Genomic DNA, 9,764 nt, shown 5'->3' on the forward strand with positions numbered 1-9,764 from the left:
TTGCCCAAAAAGAGGATCGGTAACTCTGTTCTTTGCTCTCCTATAGCAATCCTTCTAATCTGCCTTTTTCTTTTTAGTGGAACTATATTTCCTCCACAAGCTTCAACGAGTCCTTCCCCCTCACCAATGACACACCGATCCTCTCTTTTGCTAACCTCTCTGTCAAGGTTGTCAACACCACAGTTGCGGCGAATGCTACTTGTGAAACTGGTAATGGCGAGTTAAGTAAGGGAGTCTTGCTTGAATTTCTTAACGTTACAGGGAAGAGCCGCCAGTCTTGTGAAGGGATCTTGAGTAAAAAGGAGACTCAAAGGTGCCTTTTCCTTCCAGGGCTTGCTCCTACAGTCTGCAACCGTTCCAAAGACCCGGATGCCTCGCCGCCCCGCTATCCTAGTGTATCGCCCAAGTTATGTCTGGCTCCCCATCAAGGCAACCGACTGGGTTGGCCCTGTTTCTCAAGTTGTTTCACTTAACAATATCCCCTTCTCTAAGTCTAGGCGTCCAAGAGGCATAAAAGAATGGCTATCGAATGCTGCCAGTGTAGCTTCCTCTTTGTTTGTCCCAACGATCGGGCAGGCTGTGCTACAAGCATGGACAGATCGGCAGCTCGCCATAACGATGGAAACGGTAAATGGCTTGGTCAACCTTACCCGAGACGTGCTACGCCGCCACAATCAGATGCTGAACTTAAATTTCCAGGCCATTCAGAAACTCCAAGCGGAGATAGATGAACTTGGACTGGAAACAGATGGACTCTGGAGAGTGCTTCAGCAAACATGTGACACCCGGTGGCTTACGGTTAAACTCTGTGTCACTCCTGTCAGGGCCAACGTGACCGGAAGCATTTCCAGAGTCTCTGATTGGCTGAAAAGGTCATATTTTCCTGAATTTGTTAATCTCTCCCAACAGATGGAATCTAGTTTAGACACAATTGGGGGGATCAAGTTAAAACCCGTTAAAGTCGATCTCTCCGGGTTAGGCGAGGTTCTACAGAAACTATTGCACAGTGTTTCTTCCTGGTTCTCTTGGCCCAATTTAACTAATTGGATCCTCATTGCAGTGGGATTATTGGTGGGATTAGTCGTTGTTAAATGTTTGCTAGAACGCCTGTTTCAAGCGCAGCAGCAATTGCGTGTTACCACTATGATGGCTATGACTCCCACCTCTGTTACCCCCGATAGTGACCGATTTATTAACCATACCCCTTCCTGGTCGCCTCAGGTGGGGCGCTTTGGAGCAAAATTTGTAGCGAATCGCATGGCTGTTTCTCGGGTGTAAAAGGCGACACCAGTAGTCATAATTTTGTCTCAGGTGGGTCTCTAGGGCAGAGTCCTAGTTGTGGCCAGACTGGACCCTAGCCATTGCACAGAGACACCTAGTGACACCCCCGACTCTGGTTACTGCTGTTCCTGCCCCCGTCGTTGTTCCCCAGTTGCCAGGCAAAGCCCTGCAGGGAGAGTCACGTTGCTTCCAGCTTACGGACTCTCCGGTCTCCATATGACGTGAGCATTCTGGTTGGTGCTAGAGGCTCCGCCGCTGGATGGCTGAGGCCTAGTCCAGACTCCCCAAAGCACCAAAGAGGTTGTGAACCATTTGGGTTCACGGGAGCACGCTCATCACTGGAGACACTGGGTCAAAAATAAATAAGAAAGGGGGAGATGTGGAAAGCCGCCTCCCGAATCGGGCCTAGCGTATGCGCTGCAGCCTGCTCTAGAGTTACCCCCGCCCATCGAGTGAGCCAAGATGGCGCCTGCATCCTGTTTCCGCATAGTGACGCATGTATCCGCCACCCGCTCCTACCAATCGAAATCCTGTATACGCGATACTAGCCTAGAAGCTTATTGGTTGTTAATTGTGTATAAAAGGTCTTACCCGGACGGGGTAGGGTGAGACAGCCCACAAGGAGCCGTGCCTGACGGCCACATCGAGGCTGCTCTCCCACGAGGCGCCGTGCCCCGTGTGGGAACCAGTAACACAGAATGTTCATCTAGCTGTAGTAAAGGGCTTGCTTTCACAACTGCCGTGTGGTTCGAGTCGTGATTCATGACCAGGTTAGTTCGCGCAGTCTGCATCTCTCTCTCTCCTTCCCTGTTTCCCCTCGCCGGCCGGGAACCGGGGACCGAGCGGGGCAGCGCCGGACAGTTAGGGTGGTCACACTGCCCAGATATCCCTGAAGATTGAGAAAGCTATCAAACAAGAGAAAGGGGTAGCAACAGACAAGACAGGATTTAACAAAAGATTATGAATACTGAATCTTTATATAAATATAAAATATACATATATATATATCGTTTTTAGGGTACTAAAATAGAAGGAAATAACTGGCATGGTGGAACTGCAACCCATTACATTCTTTGAAATTTGCTCTACAGCTACTCATTAAATTGTACTTTGAAAGTTTTCACCTTTCTGTATATATGTTACATTTTACAATAAGGAAAAAACTGAAATTCTGGAACTGTAACCCATAACATTCTTTGAAATTTGCTCCCTAACTACTTGTTAAATTGTACTTTGAAAGTTATCACTTTTCTGTTTATATTTCACAATAAAAATGCAAAAAAAAAGGTAAAAAACAAATATATTAAAAAAGAAGTAATTACATGTTGCTATTTTTCTCTATGTATTATTCACTTTATGAATTATTTTTTAAAATAGATTTATACTAAGATTATTTCCACTACTGTCTAATACATTTGAAAAACATCCAAGAAATATAAAGATATTTTTATTCAAAAATATGAACTTTTCTAACTTCACTCAAACTAATAAGGTAAACATGCATTGAAAAAATAAGTTTCCATATTGATGGACAAGTAATTTTGGATTATCTATTCAGTTCTCTTCTTTATTACATATAGATTTTATTTGGATTAGGAATTTTCATAGAGTAAAAAGGAAACATACATTATCTGAGACACGAAAATGTTTTACAACAAAGATGTTTTTAAAAGGAGGCTTTAAAAACATAGTGGATGTTAAATCAGCATTGAATTCAGAGTTATTAGCAAATGATAAACCTCTAAAATTAACTATATTTCACCTGCTTAAAAATGTGAGAGAATTCTTAACCACTCAAAGTTTCCATTCTTTGACTTTAATGTATTAGTGAGCACTTCCTTGCAATGTAAACTTCAAATGAGTCTTGAGGTACAAAAATTATCCCTGAATTTAAGAAAAAATCATTTTGTTATTAAGCTAACATGACGGTTTTTAAACAATCTCAGATGGGAGTATTGAATTTTTTCTGTAATAGCCTCCATCTTCAGATATATATATTCCCTGATATATTTCACTGAAAGCATATTATGCTTCAAAATGTAAAATTAACCATTTGAAAATATTTAAAATTAGCAGCATAAATACATGTCTCTAATCAGATAATCATTATCTCTCAAGAAGACTTCAAGAACAGTTCTAACGGATTTCCCCACTCCAAACTCCCTTGCAAAAATAAAAAGTATGTTATTAGGACAAAAATTCAGGACATTTAAAAATAATTTTAAATTAAATATGCCAAACTAGCCAAAACTATTTAATTTATGTTTCTATTGATGAAACAAATGATTTTTTGCCAGTATGCATCTTTATTGACTATATTAAAATTCTAAGCAAAGAATAAGGCAATCATTTATTACAAGCATACAAAATTCTACTGAATTAGCCCCTGTGCATATATTATCACACATTACACTTACAAAAATCACTAAAAGAAAGCCAATGATCTTCTGAAACAAAACCCTAAAGAAATTAATAAACTGGACTATACTTTTACTGCTAAAAATTAGGGGTGGTACTGTGAGTCAAAATAAAATATATGATTTCAAATGCTGATCTCTTAACTATTACACTATACTGCTTTGTAGACAGATTTGTCAGATATCAAGTATAAAAAGCAATAATTTGTATATTCAATTCTTTTGTAATAACATGCTTTTGTTTTGTTTTTCATTTTTATTTATATGTATTTCCAATCACTAGAGACTTAAAAGGTGTGGGTGAAATGCAAGCAAATTTGTACCTGTTTTCCTTGAATTGACTAACTTTCAAGTGGTTAAGAGAAATGGATGCTTTCACAAAGCAAGAAGCACTTAGCAAAATATATTAAACAAATTGAGATTATTTACCTGTCTTAAACATATACATTGTTCTCATTACAACCTAGCTTCCTCCTACACCTTTAAGAGATTGACTTGTCCACATACCAAGTAGCTGAGAACCACTCAAACACAAGACATGGGTTCTTTATTATGTTGAAACCAACACTACTACCCTCTACTCTTCACTCTATCCTAGTGTCCCCCCTTGCTTCTGAATTGTTTGCAGTTTGTTAGGGTGTTAGTAAATTCTGCTGGTATTGGCTAAGAAATCTGATCATGGCCAAAACTTCCTTCTCCTCAGCACTTTCCTTCCTCTGAGTCTTTAAGATACCTGCACAGGTAAGGGACAATGAACATTTGGGAGAGCAAAATACACTTTTATCATTATTAAAGTACACACAATCCTAAATTCACAGCAATATAGTAAAGCTATATGTAACTCACAACTTGGGCTCAAGTGAGGAACATTTTAAAGTATAGTATATTGAAATTTACCAATAAAATTAACTCCTCACCCTTTCTTCTCTCCATCCTTCCTCCCTCCTTCCCTTCTTTCCTTCCTTCCTTCTTCTTTTCCTCTAGGTACTAAGAAGATAAATGAGTATTTGAATATTGATTGCTCTTGCTTCTTAGTGCCCTTCTACCCTAGGGCCCCTGCTTTCTACACTATTTCCTTGAAGTTTTCACTCATTTTCTTCATGAGAGGGATCCAATATATATTTCCCTCACCCTGAACTCTTTCGTGAGGTGTGATCTTGCATTGCCATTGTCTTCACATATCTTCCTAGATGAGCTTACAGTACCTTAAATTCCACATATTTCCATATGAGCCCCAGATTCGTAATTGTTCACACACATCAGCTTCTCCAATTGACTTCTCATTTATATTGATATCACTCCTCTAGTTACTCATCCATTTATTTTTGGTAGCAATAATGGTCTTTAATTTGCAGAAATAAATGTTTTGTACTATTATTACCACTCACTATTCTGTTAGAAGTCTGTAAACGCCCACTAAATAACTGTAATTTGAAATCCAAACAATTCCTCACTACACAGAAACCCACATTTGAGTATTCTACTCAATATCCCAAGCAATATAGAATTATACATGAGGTTCAAAATATGAAGTATTTCCAATTTGTTCTTGCCTTTCTTCTATTTTTGAGTCCCAATGATTTCGTTCCTGTTCAGGTTTTCTTCATTTCCTTCCTTGACTAGGATTATATCTCTTGACCAATTTCTGTAACTTCCCCTCCCTCCTCCCAATTCAACTTCCATATTGTTGTCATATTGGTCTTCCTAAAATTTAAATCATACCACATCACTCAAAAGACCCTTTGACATCCAGTTTGGGTTCATGTCAATCCTCAGAATATTCTGAGTCCCAAACACAGAGGACTAATTAACATTCTCCAAACAGCTGTACCTCAAGCTACACCTTTTCTGCTCTGCTCAGGCTGCTTCTTCTCTTCTGCCTCAATCTTGCTGTCTTCCTTCCAGGCCTATTGCAACATCACTTCTGCATGATTTCTTTTTCTTTTTTCTGCAACTATGATCTCTTCCTCATCTGAACCCCCCTATGCATTTAATAAATAAATATCACATGGTACTTATCACACCCCATCCTATAATTTATTGAAACATTTGTTTTATTATTCTCTTCCTGTCCCCCAAAACTCTATTTCCTAAGCTTTGTTTTCACCATAGTGCCTAGTAAAATGGTTAATGATCAACATGTACTTATCAAATGGAATTGAACTTCAAACTACAAAGGATAGTATACTAAATATCAATTTTATTTTTAAATGAAGCATAGAAAGAAATCATATTCATATATCTTCCACTTAGAGACTACCTTATAGATCAACTATTCAATTCCATAATCCAAAATTGAGAAATGTAAGGTTCCCCCCAAACTGGCACTCCCCCACAAGATAAATAACCACCTAGTAGCAGACACACAAGAAACCAAGCCTGCTTTCTCCCAGAATAACGATCATTTGTGTAAGTAAAATTGCTGCTCTGAAAACAGCTGAAAATACAGAAAGCAGAGCCAGGGATCTTGGCTGTGCCTAAAATTTATCTTCTCCCTTTATGTTTATCACATACAATGTAAATTCTTCCTATTAAATCTCGTTCAAATATTAACAGACTGCTTGGTAAAAGTGGTAAAAATAAAGCCAAATCAAAGACTTGTCTTTGTCAAATTTAACCCTAAATTAATAAAAATGGGGAAAACATTTCAAATGTAATCAAATGAGAAGAGCACAAACTCTTGTCATAAGCCTCAAACGATAGGTGCCAAAAGAAAAAAGAGTGTGGCAAGGCTCCAGGCAACCTTAAACCACTTCAATCCCTACAGTGAAAGTGATGAATTCATAAAGTCATAAGAATATTAAAAATATTCCAAAATGTGAAGAGTATCACTCACAGTGGATATTCTTTTTCTTTTTTACTCCCCCCTCTTCTAACATGGAGAAGTAGAAATAATTTCTGGAGAGAGATGAGTGAAACAGAAATGAACAACTGAGGTAAGTTTTTTCTGATAGAAAAATAGGTTTAGGTTCTTACCTGAGCTAAGGGCAAGATAGAAATATCAAGGATATCCCCATGGGACTGGGAAATACTTCCAATAAGTGGAGTAAATCCTGGTGAAGAACATTTAGTTAATTTCATAAAGTAAAGCCATATCAGTAGTTCCAGGTAGGCTTTCTCCCAGCTTCATCCATCTCAGCAGAGGATGGGCTATGCGAAGTGAAAAAAATTCCCAATTCTCAAACTCTGGGTCAGAGAAGAAAACGAGCGTGCCTCAATTATAATACAAAAGGAATAAAACAGAATTCACTTATACGCACTTGAATTCATATTTTTTAAAATCTGGCAAAAGTTTCCAAGCTAGTCTGAGCAAGACAAAAATATTCAGCATACCTCCTCCTTGGCAAATAGAAGCAAAAAGTGAAAAGGATAAATAAGTGTATATGCAAAAGAAAAAGAAACATAATGCAGCATGGAAAACATATTTAATCCAAGGAAGAGAACTTAAATCCATATGAAGCCTCTACATTATAGATGAACTTACTAAAAAGATGAATTTAATAAGACAAGAAATAAAAAATAAAGTAAAACTAGAAGAATAGAATGAAAATCAAATTACAGGGTTAAGGGAAAAATTAAGAATCATTATAGCACAGATTAATAAATTAGACTTTTGGGCTGTTGCCCTAAAAAGGCCAATTTCCTGATTAACCAGATAACAAGTAAGTCCCATCTCCTCCTCCATATAACAGATTTTCCAGATAGAGACCTGTAGACTCAGAAGAAATAAAGTCAGGTGAAATAAATGATGCAGTGGTGCAGAAGATATTCCATCCATGAAACAGAATACAGGAACTAGAAAAAAAGATTGTTTGGAAACTAGAAAGAGGTTTGGAAAAGTATCAGTCAGAAATAAAAATTAAACAAAAGGTTGGAAGGATAAAATTGAGGAACTCTCCTGCAAAGAACAAACAAAAGATGAAAAAATTTTTAAATTAAAAAGAAAGACTCAATCTACTGCTGAAACATTCAGAAAAAATGTACAGAGAGAAAAAAAAATGTAGGTGAGCAAACTGTCATAGAAATAGTTCATGAAATCTCATCAAACTGAATAATATGGGTTTTCATGAGAAAAGTCCACACCATGTAGACAGCAAAATGAATGAAAAAAGACTTAAAACTAGGTAACAGTATTATGTAATTTTAGACTCCCTGGAATAAAGCTTCAGAAACGTGAAGGGGGAAAATAGGTGATCAAGAAAGTGTCCAGATTCAGCATTTTAATGGACTTTATGTCAGAATCACTGTAATCTATAGCAATGGAGTATTACTTCTAAAATTGAGAGGGAAAATTATTCCAACCCAGAACTTTCTATCCAGACATTCAATCAAGATAAAGGTTGAATAAAGACATTTTCTAATATGTATGTTCTCCAAAAATTTCCCTTCAATCCCCTCCCAGTAAGAAGCACTTGAAAGATTCTCTACAGTTAAAATTAAAAATTAAGCTAAGAAAGAGGAAAACACAATGCAAAAATAGGGGATCTAATAAAGGAGATACACAAAGGAAGCTGACAGTTAATGATGAAGGAAACAACAGGTATAAAGTAGGCCTCGAGAAGAGTCAGTCCAGATAGAAGCAGGAGGGTGATGGTCTCCAGGAGGGATATCTCTAAGAAGATAGTGATAGTGACAGAATAAAGGATGTGTTTCTGTGTATGTCCTAGATCATCAGTAATGTCACAGTTTGGTGATTAATGAATTATACAGGAAATATAGCAAGTAAAAAAATCAAGGCATTCACAAACTTCAGGGCAAATAAAATGTTGTACAGGAAAAGATACTGAATCACAGTGCCATATGTCCCTTAGCTGTGGATAACATTTACATTGTCGTAAATTTGTGCAAAGTAAAAATAGACTTTTCATCAAAAAGAATGATGTATTTTACATTAGGAACCTGAGGGGAGGGAGAGTATTTACCTTAAAGATAGGTAAATACATATCTTCCATAATGAAACATTATTAAACAATGTCTAAAACAGAGAAACCAAAAAATAATGATCTACAAATGTCATTATAAATATGAAGACAAATATCAGTAGAATGTTAAAAAATGGCTCAAAATGTTAAAAAGTGGCCATGATGGATTAGGGAAATCTATAAAGGGGGCAATGGCAACTACTGTGCTTTCATTGTAAGAATACTTTGGAAACAAACTATCTGATTTTTTAATTATATAATTTACATGTGTAATTGTGGCCTGTCCAGTATAAAACCAAGTCCTGATCATCGCATTTAAGTAAGCAGCAGGTATTCTTAAACACTCCAGCCCCTCAAGGAATTCATCATATATGTTCCTCTTTCAAAAAATGAAATAAAGTAAAAGAATTTGAACATAAAATTGAGCCAGTCAAAAGATGAATGTAAAAAGAATTGTAGGAATTATGTTTACAGAATAGAAAAAACGTTATAAAATTTGACAATTCAAAGCAATGTGTTTTTTTTTAAATTAGGAGTTGTGAAGAATATGTAAGAGTAGTAAATTACTCTTTCAAGTCAGTGAGTCTGTCTAAAATTTAAATGTGTATGTCAAGAAACAAAACACAATGAACCCAACCTATTAGTCTTTCTCATATTTTTCCATAAATTTAGAAAGTTCTATAAAAAAATCAGAATAGTTACATTTTCTCCAATTTCCTTCTTACTTTAAAAAATAAAGCAAAACTAAGTTGAATGATCTCATTAAAATTAGCATGCATACTATGATTCCACTTAATATTTTGTCTCTCTGCCAAGCCATCATTTTAACTATCTACTCTTCTAACCATATGTGCAGAGAACTGTACCTGAATGTTAACTTAAGATAACAAGGGTTATTTGGGGAGTGTTGCTTGTTTCCTTATTTGTATTCTGTTATGGTTTGAATTCTTTATAATGAGGCAGAATCATCTAAGTTTTTATTTAAAAAAGAGATAAAAGAAAAAACTAGTTACCAAAAACTTTGTTGAAGGAGAAGAGAGGAAAGACAAATACCCATTAATTTCAATAAAGAGAGTCCCTGTCCAAGTCTTCTGTTACACTAGTTGGCAGAAGTTTTCCGAAATATCTGAAAGCAGTCATTACT

The sequence above is a fragment of the Choloepus didactylus genome, chromosome 16, assembly GCF_015220235.1.
Source record: "Choloepus didactylus isolate mChoDid1 chromosome 16, mChoDid1.pri, whole genome shotgun sequence".
NCBI classification, from domain to species: domain Eukaryota; kingdom Metazoa; phylum Chordata; class Mammalia; order Pilosa; family Megalonychidae; genus Choloepus; species Choloepus didactylus.